Source organism: Ranitomeya imitator, chromosome 4 (genome assembly GCF_032444005.1).
Source record: "Ranitomeya imitator isolate aRanImi1 chromosome 4, aRanImi1.pri, whole genome shotgun sequence".
Classification (NCBI taxonomy): domain Eukaryota; kingdom Metazoa; phylum Chordata; class Amphibia; order Anura; family Dendrobatidae; genus Ranitomeya; species Ranitomeya imitator.
Window position 1 is genome coordinate 406,233,280 of NC_091285.1, and position 18,473 is coordinate 406,251,752.

General features: G+C 47.4%; 1 protein-coding gene across 1 annotated transcript in view; it reads left to right on the forward strand.

Moving 5' to 3' along the window:
• Positions 1-1,975: 1,975 nt before the first annotated feature.
• LOC138676250 (protein kinase C delta type-like) overlaps positions 1,976-18,473 on the forward strand; it is a 60,188-nt gene continuing 43,690 nt past the window's right edge. Inside the window, exon 1 of the mRNA XM_069765359.1 lies at positions 1,976-2,391. The gene's annotated coding sequence lies outside the window, so the exon portion shown is untranslated. The remainder of the gene's footprint in view (positions 2,392-18,473) is intronic.

Genomic DNA, 18,473 nt, shown 5'->3' on the forward strand with positions numbered 1-18,473 from the left:
AGGTTTTTGCTATTTAATCGGAGAGCAGCAAGATGTAGAGCAAGAGATCCTGATTCCAGGGATATGTCACTTATTAGGCTGTGTGTTATAGTTTCAATACAATCAGTGTTTTATCAGCAGGAGATTATCTCTTCCGAGCTAGGCCTCAGGTGCAAGCCAGTCACACTAATCTGTGTAATCCCACACTCAACTTTGATTTCCAGTTTGTACACAGAAAGCTGCAAAACAGGATTGTAGGTGGGTTTACACAGGGCTTACCATTCTGAACACTACTGCATTCACCATAGAGAAAGCAGGGATTCTATCAAAACTGCACCAAGCAGTCCAGTAAGTGATACATCACCGGAATCAGGTTCTCTGCCCCTACATCATGCTGTTCTCAGATTACATAGTAAAAATCTGCTGACAGGTTCCCTTTAACAGCAATTGTGTATCTATCCTATTCAAATGTATCTATCTTATTCTAATAAATAGGTGCAAAATTTGGCACAAATCCCTCCAAGTATATGCTTTACTTAGGCTACTTTCACACTAGCGTTTTTTTAAATCTGTCACAATGCGTCGTTTTGCAGAAAAAACGCATCCTGCAAAAGTGCTAGCAGGATGCGTTTTTTCCCCATAGACTTCTATTGACGACGCATTTGCGACGGATGCGTCGTGCTTTGGCGGACCGTCGGGAGAAAAAAACCCTACATGTAACGTTTTTTTCTCCCGACGGACCGCTTTTTCCGACCGCGCATGCACGGCCGGAACTCCGCCCCCGCCTCCCCGCACCTTACAATGGGGCAGCGGATGCGCCGGAAAAATGCATCCGCTGCCTCCATTGTGCAATGCAGCAAACGCTAGCGTCGGAATCTCTCCCCGACGCATTGCAACGGGGAGATTCCGACGCTAGTGTGAAAGAAGCCTTACTGTTGCCGGTCTTGGTGAATGAGACACAATATATTATTTGTTTTTTTAATTGGGACAGTAATAAGCAACATTGTAATGAAAATATTATGGGCCCTTTAATAACTTAAAGGTCACAGTGACTCTCAGGTCTGGTCCGATGGAGACCACAGAACGTGCTGCAGAGATTGTGGACCTGATGAGAGCCACTGGACCCAAAGATCCAGAGGAAGGTGAAGAAACCCCCTCACGGGGGAAAAAATTCCTTCCTGACCCCAGTTCTGGCAATCGGATATCTCCCTGGCTCTCGTCTGTCCTGCTGCGTACTGCTGTACATCTGTACATCAGTGGCGGACACAGACAGATGAGACCCCTGGGCCAGAACAGTATATGGGCCCTCTGCTCACGTAAGAAATGTGGTGCCGAATTTTCTGCACTAAATCTGCATCTGCAGAGTTGATGCAGTTTGGCTACGTTCACATTTGCGTTGTGCGGTGCTGCGTCGGCGACACAATGCACAACGCAAACAAGAACGCATGCAAAACGCATTGTTTTGTGACGCATGCGTCCTTTTTTGGCATGATTTTGGACGCAAAAAAATGCAACTTGCTGCGTCCTCTACGCCCTGACACTTGCACCAAAAATGACGTATGCGTCACAAAACGCAAGACAACGCATGTCCATGCGCCCTCATGTTAAATATAGGGGCGCATGACGCATGCATCGCCGAACCTGCGCCCGACGCAATGCAAATGTGAACGTAGCCTTTCTGTGCAGTTTCTGTGGTTACTGTGCAGTACAATGTAAATCAATGTGAAAAAAAGAGCTGTGCACATGGTGCAGAAAAATCTGCGCAGAAACGCTGCAGAACTGCACAAAAGAAGTGACATGCACTTCTTTGAAATCTGCAGCGTTTCTGCGTGGATTTTTCTGCACCATGTGCACAGCTCTTTTTTTCACATTGATTTACATTGTACTGTAATCACAGTGCAGTTCTGCAGCGTTTCTGCTGCAGTTCTGCACTAAATCTGCATCATGTGCACATACCCTTACAGTCCAATAGCTCATCATAATGCACAGTTCACCTGATTAGGAGGAGGTAGTGGCCGCTACTGGGGGGGCAGAGGGGGCCATCGCCCCGGGCCCTGTCACATAAAGGGGCCCACCGGGAGCCAGGACCACTGCTGTGACAAGGCAGAACACAGCACAGGAGGAGAGCAGTATAATGTCTGCTCCCATCTGATGGAGACTCTGCACGCTGCTAGCACAGTGGCCGGCTGCAGTCTCCCCCCTGCAGTGAATGGTTTCGCCTGTCTGATCTGATGAAGAAGCTTTTCCCAGCTGCAGTTTGTTCACTCTGTGCACCCTGGGATTGGCTCAGGCACGCTGGGTCGTGGGTCCTAGTGCCCACATGTTGCATTTCACCTAGACACTTCCTGGTCCTGCCTGCAAACTTCATCATTAAGTGCTGGGGATGGAACGTTTTAGGCTTATTAAATTCAGGTATGTCACTGTGATGTGAATGTGAGACTATTGGGGTATTGTGGGCGCTGAAAGTGGGTGAGGGGGGCAGGGTACTGAGGGGGTGGATGAGAGATGATGGGGGTATTGGGTACTGAAGTGGGGGAGGGGAGACAACGCACTAAGGGGTAAATGTGAGACAATGGGGGTGTTGTGGGCGCTGAAAGTGGGTGAGGTGGGACAGGGCACTGAGGGAGTGGATGTGAGATGATGGGGGTATTGGGGCTGAAGTGGGGGAGGGGAGACAGGGCACTGGGGGGTAAATGTGAGACTATGGGGGTATTGTGGGCGCTGAAAGTGGGTGAGAGGGGACAGGGCACTGAGGGAGTGGATGTGAGATGATGGGGGTATTGGGTACTGAAGTGGGGGAGGGGAGACAGGGCACTGGGGGGTAAATGTGAGACTATGGGGGTATTGTGGGCGCTGAAAGTGGGTGAGAGGGGACAGGGCACTGAGGGAATGGATGTGAGATGATGGGGGTATTGGGTACTGAAGTGGGGGAGGGGAGACAGGGCACTGGGGGGTAAATGTGAGACCGTGGGAGTGTTGTGGAGGCTGAAGGTGGGTGAAGTGGGACAGGGCACTGGGGGGTAAATGTGAGACCGTGGGAGTGTTGTGGAGGCTGAAGGTGGGTGAAGTGGGACAGGGCACTGAGGGGGTGGATGTGAGTTGGGCATTGGGGCTGAAGTGGGGGTGGGGGGACAAGGCACTGGGGGCTGAATATTATAATGTTATGATATTATATGTGATCCATCACATGTAATATTTGCTGTCTGGGGAGGCTGGAGATGGGGGGGAGGGCAGGGGACTTTTGATACGTACCACCTGGGTCTTTTATGAGTATTAGTATACGAAGCCCCCATATAGTAACCAAGAGCTGCATCACATTTACCGCACCACTCCAGCATTTTTTTTAATTTCATTGCTGGAGCGGTGCTGAAAATCCAAGTCCGCTGCCCCCTGTCTGATACTCATCTTCTGGCGTTTTCATCTGTTTTGTCTCTGCTCGGCTCCGTCACCTGCAGTTTGTGACCTGTCCGTTACCCCAGTGTTTCATGGAGCAGTGCAGAGGTCACTTATCAATGTGAGTCTATGGGAGCCTCGTTCTGGCCTCTTTCTCACTCTCAGGCTATGTGCACAGGGTGCGGATTTGGCTGCGGATCTGCTGTGGATTGGCCACTGCGGATTCGCAGCAGTTTTCTATGCGTTGTACAGTACCATGTAAACCTATGGAAAACCAAATCCGCAGTGCACATGGTGTAGAAAATACCGCGCGGAAACGCTGAGTTGTATTTTCCGTAGCATGTCAATTCTTTGTGCGGATTCTGCAGCGTTTTACACCTGCTCCTGTATAGGAATCCACAGGTGTAAAAACGCGGGCGAAATCTTCACAAAAAACGCAGGAAATCTGTGGTAAATCCACAGGTAAACCGCAGCACGTTTTACCTGTGAATTTTGCAAAAACGGTGCGGAAATATTCGGAACGTGTGTACATAGCCTCATAGTCTTACATTGAGCGCTTGTGACATAGCTTCTAACTTCTGGCCAGTCAGAAGCTGCGCTCACAAGTTTGAGCCGTGGCACTGCAGCAGTGCACAAAATAGTGAATACGCCACGAGGCTGAAGTTGGTTTCTTATTCGTTCAGTTTCTTATTCGGAGCTGAAGTCGGTTTCTTATTCGGCAATTTTTTCTTTTCTGTTTTTTATAGGTTTAACAACAAAAAATGATCATCACAATAATAAAAGACAATGCAGCGAGGAGCCCTGATGTGAATACGCTTAAAAACGGCTACAAAAATAATAAAACTGGCACAAAAATGGGCATCAAAGAGCGCTGAAGAAAGGGTTAAATGCCTTTGGGCCACTGATCTCACACTGCAGACATATAGAACAGGGCGCCCCACATCACAACCAGTTATTTCCAGCCTGGCCCAAATGGGTTCTTGGCATCAGAACTGGCATCAAAGTGGGCAGACAGTCAATTTTGGCCATCTCAATAAGTAGCTGATGTTTTTAAGGGGTTAAATGCCTTTGGGCCACTGATATGACACTTACAATACACAGAAAGTGATGCCCTGCATCAAACCCAGGTCTCTTCAGCCTGGCCCAAATGGGTTCTGGGCACCAGAACTGGCATCAAAGTGGGCAAACAGCCCATTTCACAGATTTGAATAAGTAACTGATGTTTTTAAGGGGTTAAATGCCTTTGGGCCACTGATATGACACATAAAATTCACAGACAGTGATGCCCTGCATCAAACCCAGGTCTCATCAGCCTGGCCCAAATGGGTTCTGGGCACCAGAACTGGCATCAAAGTCAGCAAACAGCCCATTTTCACAGATTTGAATAAGTAACTGATGTTTTTAAGGGGTTAAATGCCTTTGGGCCACTGATATGACACATAAAATTCACAGACAGTGATGCCCTGCATCAAACCCAGGTCCCTTCAGCCTGGCCCAAATGGGTTCTGGGCACCAGAACTGGCATCAAAGTGGGCAAACAGCCCATTTTCACAGATTTGAAGAAGTTACTGATGTTTTTAAGGGGTTAAATTCCTTTGGGCCACTGATATGACACATAAAATTCACAGACAGTGATGCCCTGCATCAAACCCAGGTCCCTTCAGCCTGGCCCAAATGGGTTCTGGGCACCAGAACTGGCATCAAATTGGGCAAACAGCCCATTTTCACAGATTTGAAGAAGTTACTGATGTTTTTAAAGGGTTAAATGCCTTTGAGCCGCAGATCTGACACTTAAAATACACAAACAGTGATGCCCTGCATCAAACCGAGCTCCCTCCAGCCTGGCCCAAATGGGTTCTCGGCATCAGAACTGGCATCAAAGTGGGCAAACAGCCCATTTTCGCAGATTTGAATAAGTAACTGATGTTTTTAAGGGGGTTAAATGTCTTTGAGCCACTGATACCACAGTGCATATGTCAGGAAATAGGAAGAAGTCCTGATTACTTCAATTACACATACAGCACTCTGAGCTGCAATTTCCTCTGCCTGCCCACACAAAGCTGGAATTCTAAGCCACTCTTTCTCCCTCCCCCCTCTATACAGCCGTAATGTACGACGAGCCTGCCAGCTTCATTGAAGAATTTATATGGCCCTGTGCTGCTGTCACGATAATGCCAAAAATTGTCATATTGTGAGTGTAGTTTCAGAAGGACATGGCTAACCACACACTCACAATACAGCTGCGACCCCTTGCTCTTCCCCCCACTCAGCTTCACTCCTACCCGAAACAAAGCCTATGATAGAGACTGGGCAACCTGATACTAATGGTGGGAAGGGTGTGGCTTTAAACTGCAGGTGACCAATCCAGCAAAGTCACCCGTTGTCCCTCCCCTCTCACTCAGGAATGCCTTTGTCTGAGACCTTAGAATAAGGTAAAGAACTGTCCGATCAGTGCATATCATTAACCAGCCCTTTAGTGATGTCACAAGCTCAGAAGTATAAATCACTATAGTCTTAGACCAGCCTTCAGTCTTGGCCGGGAAGCGATCTAACACAGCTTGGCAAAGCTGTTCCATGCATCTGGATGTATTTATCCTCCTAAGCCACAGGCCAGCCAAGATAATAAAGTTGTCTGCGGGATGCATTTTTTCCCCATAGACTAACATTACAGACGCATTGCCACACGTCGCAACCGTCATGCGACGGTTGTGCCGTGTTGTGGCGGACCGCCAGCAAAAAAAAACGTTCAATGTAACTTTTTTTGTGCATTATGTCCGCCAATTTCGGCCTCACATTCGCGGTTGAAGCTCCGCCCCCTCCTCCCCACAACTCACAATGGGGCAGCGGATGCGTGGAAAAAATGCATCCGCTGCCCCCGTTGTGTGGCACTTCCACAGCATGCGTCGGTACCTGGGCCCGACGATCTGCGACGGGCCGAGACCGACGCTAATGTGAAAGTAGCCTAAGCCACAGTGCCAGCCAAGATGATACCATGACATAACCTGTAAGTTCTCTTTTCAACGTTAATCCTTTTTTATTTTGTAATCTGTAATGTACCGTATTTTCCGGCGTATAAGACGACTTTTTAACCCCTGCAAAGCATCTCAAAAGTCGGGGGTTGTCTTCTATGCCAGGTACGGCATGTGCAGGGAGCGGTCCTGTATGGTTCCCAGGATCTAAAGGAGAGGAGACTCTCCTTCAGGCCCTGGGATCCATATTCATGTAAAAAAAAAGAATAAAAGTAAAAAATATGGGATACACTTACCCTTCGACAGCGGCTCTCATCGGTGCAAGGGCCAGCCTCCGATCCTAAGGATGCATTGATCGAATGACCTTCGGTGACGTCACGGTCACCCGACCGGTCACGCGACCGCGACGTCATCAAAGGTCCTTCGTTCAATACATCCTTAGGAACAGAGGCCGCCTCTTGCGCCGCTGAGAGCCGCGGGCCGTCGGAGGGTAAGTATATCCCATATTTTTTATTTTTATTATTTTTTTTACATGAATATAGATCCCAGGGCCTGAAGGAGAGTCTCCTCTCCTCCAGAAAAAACCCTAAACATAAATGCCCTCTCGGCCAACAGGGGGCGTACCTCTAGGCCTGAACATATGAACCTAGAAAAACAAAACACCAAACCAACGGATAAAACCCTGATCCACAGGATCATAAAGGGAGAGGTAGTAAGCCCGGGTCAGTGTATACAAGATAGAGGTACTCCAAAAGTATACTAATATAATTTTATTAAAGTATTAAATATACAAACAAATACTAATAAAGAATATAACAGTAGAGACAAAAAACAGGTATTCGAAAGGAGCAGCTAAAATGGCATGTGAGAGATGGAAACACACAGTGCTAAAGATAGCAAGAGAAAATGGAGCACCCTACTCTGACTGCAAGCAAATCCATAAGGGAAAGTGCTCTGGGGTAATGCTCCTGAATGTACACATGATATGGGCAATGAGCAGACCCCTATGTACAGGCCTTGAAATATGGTGATAAACAGGGGATGTACAACAAGGCACAGGCAGCGTGATAACAAATACAGCAAACAAGCCCAGGTACCGACGCATGCTGAGGAAGCGCCGCACAATGGGGGCAGCGGAAGCATTGTTTCAACGCATCCGCTGCCTCATTGTGAGTTGCGAGGAGGAGGGGGCGGAGCTTCGGCCACGACTGCGCGGCGGACACAACGCACAAAAAAGTTACATTGAACGTTTTTTGTGCCGGTGGTCCGCCACAACACGGCACAACCGTCGCACGACGGTTGCGACGTGTGGAAATACGTCGGTAATGTTAGTCTATGGGGAAAAAACGCATCCTGCAGACAACTTTGCAGGATGCGTTTTTTCTCCAAAATGACGCTAGTGTGAAAGGAGCCTTAGGAGGATAAATACATCCAGATGCATGGAACAGCTTTGCCAAGCTGTGTTAGATCGCTTCCTCGCCAAGACTGAAGGCTGGTCTAAGAGTTTAGTGACTTATACTTCTGAGCTTGTGACATCACTAAAGGGCTGGTTAATGATATGCACTGATTGGACAGTTCTTTACCTTATTCCAAGGTCTCAGACAAAGGCATTCCTGAGTGAGAGGGGAGGGACAACGGGTGGCTTTGCCGGATTGGTCACCTGCAGTTTAAAGCCACACCCTGCCCACCATTAGTATCAGGTTGCTCAGTCTCTATCATAGGCTTTGTTTCGGGTAGGAGTGAAGCTGAGGGGTGGGGGGGAAGAGAAAGGGGTCGCAGCTGAATTGTGAGTGTGTGTGTGTGTGGTTAGCCATGTCCTTCTGAAACTACATTCACAATAAGACATTTTTTGGCATTATCGTGACAGCAGCACAGGGCCATATAAATTCTTCAATGACGCTGGCAGGCTCGTCGTACATTACGGTCGTATAGCGGGGGGAGGGAGAAAGAGTGGCTTAGAATTCCAGCCTTGTGCGGGCAGGCAGAGGAAATTGCAGCTCAGAGCGCTGTATGTGTAATTGAAGTAATCAGGACTTCTTCCTATTTCCTGACATATGCACTGTGGTATCAGTGGCTCAAAGGCATTCAACCCCTTAAAAACATCAGTTACTTATTAATATCTGTAAAAAAGGGACGTTTGCCCACTTTGATGCCAGATGTGGTGCCCAGAACCCATTTGGGTCAGGCTGGAGGGACCTGGGTTTGATGCAGGGCATCACTGTGTATTTTAAGTGTCATATCAGTGGCCCAAATGCATTTAACCCCTTAAAAACATCAGTTACTTATTCAAATCTGTGAAAATGGGCTGTTTGCCCACTTTGATGCCAGTTCTGGTGCCCAGAACCCATTTGGGCCAGGCTGAAGGGACATGGGTTTGATGCAGGGCATCACTGTCTGTGTATTTTAAGTGTCATATCAGTGGCCCAAAGGCATTTAACCCCTTAAAAACATCAGTTACTTATTCAAATCTGTGAAAATGGGCTGTTTGCCCACTTTGATGCCAGTTCTGGTGCCCAGAACCCGTTTGGGCCAGGCTGAAGGTACCTGGGTTTGATGCAGGGCATCACTTTCTGTGTATTTTAAGTGTCATATCAGTGGCCCAAAGGCATTTAACCCCTTAAAAACATCAGTTACTTATTCAAATCTGTGAAAATGGGCTGTTTGCCCACTTTGATGCCAATTCTGGTGCCCAGAACCCATTTGGGCCAGGCTGAAGGGACCTGGGTTTGATGCAGGGCATCACTTTCTGTGTATTGTAAGTGTCAAATAAGTGGCCCAAAGGCATTTAACCCCTTAAAAACATCAGTTACTTATTCAAATCTGTGAAAATGGGCTGTTTGCCCACTTTGATGCCAATTCTGGTGCCCAGAACCCATTTGGGCCAAGCTGAAGAGACCTGGGTTTGATGCAGGGCATCACTGTCTGTGAATTTTACGTTTCATATCAGTGGCCCAAAGGCATTTAACCCCTTAAAAACATCAGTTACTTATTCAAATGGCCAAAATTGACTGTCTGCCCACTTTGATGCCAGTTCTGATGCCCAGAACCCATTTGGGCCAGGCTGGAAATAACTGGTTGTGATGTGGGGCGCCCTGTTCTATATGTCTGCAGTGTGAGATCAGTGGCCCTAAGGCATTTAACCCTTTCTTCAGCGCTCTTTGGTGCCCACTTTGATGCCCATTTTTGTGGCAGTTTTATTGTTTTTGTAGCCGTTTTTAAGTGTATTCACATCAGGGCACCTCACTGCATTGTATGTTATTATTGTGATGATCATTTTTTGTTGTTAAACCTATAAAAAACAGAAAAGAAAAAATGCCGAATAAGAAACCGACGAATAAGAAACCAACTTCAGCTCTGAATAAGAAACTGAACGAATAAGAAACCAACTTCAGCCTCGTGAATACGCCGAAGGATGAGTAAATGACCAGGGACTTGCACTTAAAACACCACTCCAACGGTGGAAAAAAAAACCTGCTAGAGTGGTGCTTTAATAATTTAATAATAAACAGTTTATTACTATAAAGTTGATAAAGGCTTGGAATAAATGTCTGCAGTCACTTTATGTGACTGCAGACTGCCAAATCATGGCAGGGAGCTGCGGCCCCATCATACTATGTATAAGGAAGCTGTGGCCCCATCATACTGTGTATAAGGGAGCTGCAGGCCCATCATACTGTGTATAAGGAAGCTATGGGCCCATCATACTGTGTATAAGGGAGCTGCGGCCCCATCATACTGTGTATAAGGAAGCTGTGCACACATTATACTGTGTATGAGGAAGCTGTGGCCCCATCATACTATGTATAAGGAAGCTGTGACCCCATCATACTGTGTATAAGGAAGCTGTGGCCCCATCATACTGTGTATAAGGAAGCTGTGGCCCCATCATACTGTGTATAAGGAAGCTGTGGCCCCATCATACTGTGTACAGGAAAACTGTGAGGGACAGCATACTGTTTGACAGAAGCTGCGGGCCCATTATACTGTTTATAAGGGAGCTGTGGACCCACCATACTGTGTATAGGGAACTGTGAAGGCATATTGTGCATATGGCCCATTACACTGTATATAGGGGAGCTCTGGGGGGGGCATTATATTTTGTATAGTGGAGCTCTGTCAGCATACTGTGTAAAGGGGAGCAGTGAGAACATCATACGGTGTATCGGGGAGTTATAGAATCATCATACTGTGTATAGGGGAGCTGTGGGGGCCTTATACTGTGTATATGGAAGCTTTGAGCTCACCATACTGTGTATAATGGAGCAGTACATGAGGGAACTTAGGGGACATTATTAAATGTAAAGTGGGCACTAGGGTAGAGCGAAACGGATCAGTCATTTTCATAAGTTGCCGACTTTTAGCAAAGTCGGGTTTCATGAAACCCGACCCGATCCCTGTGTGGGGTCGGCCACGCGGTACGCAACTTTCGCGCCAGTCGCGTTTCAGTGACGCGAAAAGCGCCATTTATCAGCCAATGAAGGTGGACGCAGAGTGTGGGCAGCGTGATGACATAGGTCTCAGTCCCCACCATCTTAGAGAAGGGCATTACAGTGATTGGCTTGCTTTCTGCGGCGTCACAGGGGCTATAAAGGGGCATGCACGCCGACCGCCATCTTACTGCTGCTGATCTGAGCATAGGGAGAGGTTGCTGCCGCTTCGACAGAAGCAGGGATAGCGTCAGGCAGTTTACATTAACCCCCAAACCGCTTGTGCTGTAGCGATTTCCACTGTCCAACACCACCTTTTGTTTGCAGGGACAGTGGAGGCTACATTTTCTTTTCCTCAGCGCTGTAGCTCATTGGGATGCCCTAGAAGGCTCCCTGATAGCTGCATTGCTGTTTGTACGCCGCTGTGCAAACCAACTGCTTTTTTTCAAAGCACAAATCCTGTTGCTCCTTCCTTTCTGCACAGCTATCTTGTTTGTTTGTCCACACTTATGACTTTTTTGTGCAGCAGTCCACTCCTTGTTATTGCTGCCTGCCATACTTTGCTGAGATTACTGAAGGGAGATAGTAATTGTAGGACAGTCCCTTTTTTTTTTTTTTTTTTTTTTCGTTATATCTCTTCAAGCCACTTTCTGCCACAGAAAATATACTCTAATACAGTGGCCTAGATTTATTCACTAGTCTCCCTGAAGGAAAAAAAAAAAAGGGGTGCAGATTAAAATTGGCAGATCTGCATCAGTGGCAGTCCTGTGTGTGGCATCTGTGTCTCATTTTCTGGCACAGAAAACATACAGTCTAACAGTGGGCCTGATTTCTTGCCAATTCTCCCATAAATAAAAAAAAAATAATGGGAGATTAAGATTGGCAATTCTGCCTCTGTGCCAGTCCTGTGTGTGGCATCTGTCTCTCATTTTGTGCCACATTAAACCTAGTGTGTAATACTGGGCCTGATTTTTTTATAATTCTCCCAGGAAAAAAAAATAGTGGGAGATTAAGATTGGCAATTCTGCCTCAGTGCCAGTCGTGTGTGTGGCATCTGTCTTTTATTTTGTGCCACAGAAAACCTAGTGTGTAACACTGGGCCTGATTTCTTGACAGTTCTCCCACAATAAAGTTACAAAAAAAAGTGGGAGATTAAGATTGGCATTTCTGCCTCAGTGCCAGTCTCTGTCTCTCATTTTGTGCCACAGAAAACATACAGTCTAAGGCTGCCATCACACTAGCAGTATTTGGTCAGTATTTTACATCAGTATTTCTCAGCCAAAACCAGGAGTGGGTGATAAATGCAGAAGTGGTGCATATGTTTCTATTATACTTTTCCTCTAATTGTTCCTCTCCTGGTTTTGGCTTACAAATACTGATGTAAAATACTGACCAAATACTGCTAGTGTGATGGCAGCTTAACAGTGGGCCTGATTTCTTGCCAATTCTCCAATAAAAAAAAAAAAAGTGGGAGATTAAGATTGGCAATTCTGCCTCTGTGCCAGTCGTGTGTGGGGCATCTGTCTTTCATTTTATACCACAGAACATATACTGTATAAGAGTGGGACACATTTCTTCAATATTCTCCCAGAAAAAATAAAAAGGGGGAGATTTTTATTGGTAGTGTCTGCATCTGCGTCAGTCCTGTTAGTGGCATATCTGTCTGCCACTGAAGCTGTGTACTGTTATACATTGGGCCTGATTTTCCCTGCAGTCTCACCTGTTGTGAATTCTGTGGCAGAGCTCCCTCCTGTGGTCACAAGTGGTACTTTGGCTGGTTCTCTCTGTGAGCTTCCGTTAGTGGAGGAAAGTGGTACTGCGGCTTCTGAGTTTCCTTCCTCAGGTGATGTGGTGAAGTCGTTAGGTGCTGCTCTATTTAACTCCACCTAGTGCTTTGATCCTGGCCTCCAGTCAATGTTCTAGTATTGGACCTGTTTCCTCCTGGATCGTTCCTGTGGCCTGCTGCTCTGCATAGCTAAGTTCCGCTTTGCTATTTGTTTGCTGTTTTTTTTCTGTCCAGCTTGTCAATTTGTTTTTTTCTGCTTGCTGGAAGCTCTGGGACGCAGAGGGTGTACCTCCGTGCCGTTAGTTCGGTAGGGAGGATCTTTTTGCCCCCTTTCCGTGGTTTTTGTAGGGTTTTGTGTTGACCGCAAAGTTACCTTTCCTATCCTCGCTCTGTTCAGAAAGTTGGGCCTCACTTTGCTAAATCTATTTCATCTCTACGTTTGTCTTTTCATCTTAACTCACAGTCATTATATGTGGGGGCTGCCTTTTCCTTTGGGGTATTTCTCTGAGGCAAGGTAGGCTTATTTTCTATCTTCAGGCTAGCTAGTTTCTCAGGCCGTGCCGAGTTGCATAGGGAGCGTTAGGCGCAATCCACGGCTGCCTTTAGTGTGGTTGGAGAGGATTAGGGATTGCGGTCAACAGAGTTCCCACGTCTCAGAGGTCGTTCTTGTTTTTTGGGTTATTGCCAGGTCACTTAATGTGCGCTGACCTCTATGTCCATTGTGGTACTGAATTACCTTTCATAACACTCACCCACCTATAAAGGGATATATAAATCCAACAGAAGTTTGAGTTCACCTTGTAACTGGTTTTACAGTAACAAATACCGTTAGTTTGGTTACGTTTTTCAAACAATGAGGAAGTCTGGTGGAAGAGGTCGTGGCCGTGGGCGGTCATTGCCAGCTGGTAATGATGGTAGTGGTGGTGGAGCATCAGGTGGTCGTGGGAAAAGCAATATAGCACCGAAGTCTCGAGTTGTTGAGCCAGGTTCGTCGTCTGGCTACACAAGGCCTCGAACGCTCCCTTTTCTGGGAGTAGGAAAACCACTTTTAAAGCCGGAGCAGCAAGAACAAGTTTTGGCTTTCCTTGCTGACTCATTCCCTAGCTCTTTCGCCTCCTCTTCTGAAACTGCTAAATGTAAAAGCAGCGCGTCGTTAGTGGATGTTCACGGTCAAGGACAAGTCGCTTCCTTGTCTTCTTCACCAAGAGCTACAGAGGAGGATGCGTCAGGCGACACAACGGGTTACTCCATGGAACTCTTTACACATAACTGTTTCACTTTCTAACCCAGGAACGGTAACAGGCCATGCCCATTACAAGTTGAATCGGACATGGAGTGCACAGATGCACAGCCACAGCCAGATTACTATGCTGTTCCTTTGACTCAGACCAGAACATTGCCCTCGCAGTGTACTGATCCAGAATCAGACCCTGATGAGACTATGATGCCCCGTCACGAACGCTATACCACCGGCTTACACGGTGACACAGACGAAGTTGCACACAAGATAGAAGAGGAGGTCATAGATGACCCAGTTGTTGACCCCGATTGGCAGCCATTGGGGGAACAGGGTGCAGGCGGCAGTAGCTCTGAAGCGGAGGAGGAGGAGCTGCAGCAGGCATCAACATCGCAACAGGTTCCATCTGCCAGGCCCGTATCTGGCCAAAAACGCGTGGCAAAACCAAAACCAGTTGTAGGACAGCGTGGCCATCCGGTTAAAGAAGCTCAGTCTGCAATGCCTGAAAAGGTATCCGATAGTAGAAAGAGTGCAGTCTGGCATTTTTTTAAACAACATCCAAATGATCAGCGCAAAGTCATCTGTCAAAAATGTTCAACTACCTTAAGCAGAGGTCAGAATCTTAAAAGTCTAAATACAAGTTGCATGCGTAGACATTTAACCACCATGCATTTGCAAGCCTGGACTAACTACCAAACGTCCCTTAAGGTTTTAGCACCCTCGGCCAATGAAGCTAGTCAGCAACGCTACATCCCTTCCCTCACTGTAAGCCCACCATTTCCCGCACCACCTGCAGTAAATGTGCAGGTGTCGTCGCCAGTCCAAAGCAATCAGGGAATCACCAGGATCGTGGTAGGAAACACTGCATGTAGGGCACCAGCAAGAATACCATCTCCAACCCTCTCTGTCTGCCATGTCCACCGGCACGCCCGCTAGTTCCACGATCTGCAGCTCTTCAGTCCAGCTCACCCTACATGAGACTCTCGTTAGGAAAAGGAAGTACTCATCCTCGCATCCGCGTACACAGGGTTTGAACGCCCACATTGCTAGACTAGTTTTAGGCGCTCGCCCAAAACTCGTTTGTTCAGAGCGGCCTATCACGTTCCCTAATCAGTAATTTTATGTTTGTGTGTGTGTAGCCCATTCACTATCTCCATCTACCCCCCACCCCCTGAAGATGGCTGGACCATCATTGTAAATACATCATTGTAAATACACACCTGTACTTTGTATCTCCCCCACCTCATTGTAGATTGTAAGCTCTCACGAGCAGGGTCGTCTTATTTTGCTTTATTACTGTATTGTTAACATTGTTACCTATGACTGTTGTGTTTGAAACTGTTAAACTGTAAAGCGCTGCGGAATATGTTGGCGCTATATAAATAAAGATTATTATTATTATTATTATTAATCTCGTTAGAGATGATGCCCCACCGGTTAGTTGAAAGCGAAGCTTTCAAAGCCCTGATGGACTACGCTGTACCAAGCTACGAGCTACCCAGTCAACACTTCTTTTCGAGAAAAGCCATCCCAGCCCTCCACCAGCATGTAGAAGACCGCATCGTCCATGCACTCAGGCAATCTGTGAGTACAAAGGTGCACCTGACAACAGATGCATGGAGCAGTAGGCATGGCCAGGGACGTTACGTGTCCATCACGGCACACTGGGTTAATGTGGTGGATGCAGGGTCCACAGGGGACAGCAATATTGGGACAGTTCTGCCTAGCCCACAGTCTAGCAAACAGTTGGCTGTAGGTGTTTGCCCCCCCTCCCCCTCGTCCTCCTGCAGAAGCGAGAGCTCGTCCACAGACCGCAGTCGCACGAGCACTCCATCCGCAGCTGCCACTGTTGCACACGAGGTGTCCTGTTATGATCCGGTGACCTAGGAACTGCATGAGAACTTTCACTGGAGAAAGTGGCCACTGTACTGACCGCAATCCTGAACTTAACACCGCAACTAGAAGTGGCCGTGGAGTGTACCTAACACACCTAGACACCTCGTCACAGCCGGAGAACTAAATACCCCTAAAGATGGAAATAGGAATACTATCTTGCCTCAGAGAAAATCCCCAAAGGATAGACAGCCCCCCACAAATATTGGCGGTGAGTCGGAGAGGAAAAATCATACACGGGCAGAAAAACAGGATTAGCACAGGAGGCCACTCTAGCTAGATAGGACAGGATAGGACAGAGTTCTGTGCGGTCAGTAAAAAACCCTTCAAAACATCCACAGCAGAATATACCAAAACTTCCTACATCTACTAAAAGATGCAGGAGCGTATATCTGCAACTCCAGTGAATCCTACAATCAGAGCAGGAATAAAACTGAAACAAGCACACCGGCAGTGTGCCACAGAAACAAAAACCAAACACTTATCTTTGCTGAAATTGGCAGCGAGCAGGAGAAGCCAGAAAGTGATCCAACACTTCACAAGAAACATTGACAACTGGCAGGGACTAAAGAGTCTAGCAAAGCTAAATACCCCAGTCAGCCTTGCAATTAGCAGATACACCTGTCCAATCCTGCAGTCCAGGCACAACTGCATTACCATCTACAACCACAGGAGGGAGCCCAAAAGCAGAATTCACAACAGTGTCCCATTATGGGACAGCTAGTGGCAAGCGTCAGCAGGCTGTATTGGCTATGAAGTGTTTGGGCGACAACAGACACACCGCAGAAGTTCTGTCCGAGTTCTTGCAGCAAGAAACTCAGTCATGGCTGGGCAGTGTACATCTTGAGGCAGGCAAGGTAGTGAGTGATAATGGAAGGAATTTTATGGCTGCCATAGCCCTTTCACAACTGAAAAACATTCCTTGCCTGGTTCACACCTTAAACCTGGTGGTGCAGTGTTTCCTGAAAAGTTATCGGGGGTTACCCGACCTGCTCCTCAAAGTGCGCAGACTTTGCTCGCATATCCGCCATTCGCCCGTACACTCCAGCCGTATGCAGAACCATCAGCGGTTTTTGAACCTTCCCCAGCATCGCCTAATCTTCGACGTTTGTTATGATCTGGTGGTTTAGGAACAACATGAGACAAGCTCTGAAGGAGGTGGTATCTGTACTGACCGCAAACCCTGAACCTAGCGGCGCAACTAAAAATAGCCGTGGGGGGTACCTGACGCTCCCTAGACCCCTCGGCACAGCCTAAGATCTAACTTCCCCTAAAGATGGAAACAGGAAACCTATCTTGCCTCAGAGAAAATCCCCAAAGGAAAGATAGCCCCCCACAAATATTGACGGTGAGAGGAGGGGAAAATAACATACGCAGAAATGAAATCAGATTTTAGCATAGGAGGCCAGTCTAGCTTGATAGATAGGACAGGAAAGGATACTGTGTGGTCAGTATAAAAACTACAAAACAATCCACACAGAGTTTACAAAATCTCCACACCTGACTAAAGGTGTGGAGGGTAAATCTGCTTCCCAGAGCTTCCGGCTAACAGAAAAAATCCATACTGACAAGCTGGACAAACATAGCATGCACAGAACAACAAGTCCACAACATGTGGACCGAAATGAGCAAAGCCAGAACTTATCTTTGCAGATCTGGTCAGGAAACCAGGAGAATCCAAGCAGAGATGTGAATCCAGCCAGGAAACATTGACAAGTGGCACAGGCTGAAGAAAGAGCCAGACTTAAATAGCGGACGATAAGTGGAGGCAGCTGATGACAGCTAACTCCAAGGAGCAGCCATACCACTAGAAACCACAAGAGGGAGCCCAAGAGCAGAACTCACAAAAGTGCCACTTACAACCACCGGAGGGAGCCCAAGAGCGGAATTCACAACAGACGTTGCAACAAGGTGGAACTCCACACTGCACATGCTTCAGAGACTGCGAACAGAGGCGTGCTGTTATGTATTTGTGGGAGGATACACATACACGGGCAGGCAGTTGGATGGCAGACATGGAGTTGTCAGGTGTGCAGTGGTCGAAGGTACAAGACCTGTGTCAAGTCCTTCAGTGTTTTGAGGAATGCACATGGCTGGTTAGTGCAGACAACGCCATAATAAGCATGAGCATCCCCCTAATGCGTCTGCTTATGCAAAGTTTGACGCACATAAAGGAGCAGGCGTCTGCAGCCGAGGAAGAGGGAAGCCTTGATGACAGTCAGCCATTGTCTGGTCAGGGCAGTCTACAGGACGAGGTAGTGGGCAAAGAGGAGGAGGACGTGGAGGATGATGGGGTTGAGTATTTTTTGAATGAGGAAGCTTCTCCGGGGCCAATAGAAACTGGTGGCGCTGCAAGGCCGGGTTCAGGTTTTTTGAGGGAGACAAATGACGTAGATTTGCCTGAAACTGCCCCTCAACCCAGCACAACCGCAGATTTGACAACTGGAACTTTGGCCCACATGGCGAATTATGCCTTACGTATCCTCAAAAGGGACCCACGCATTATTAAAATGATGACCGATGACGATTACTGGTTGGCCTGCCTCCTTGATCCTCGCTATAAAGGCAAATTGCAAAATATCATGCCACATGAGAACCTCGAACAAATATTAGCAACCAAACAAGCAACTCTTGTAGACCGTTTGATTCAGGCATTCCCAGCACACAGTGCCGGTGATGGTGTTAGAGGTGCACAAATCAGAAGTGGCGTTGGACAGAGGGGTTTTCTGACCAGGTTGTGGAGTGATTTCGCATTGACCGCAGACAGGACAGGTACTGCAGCATCAATT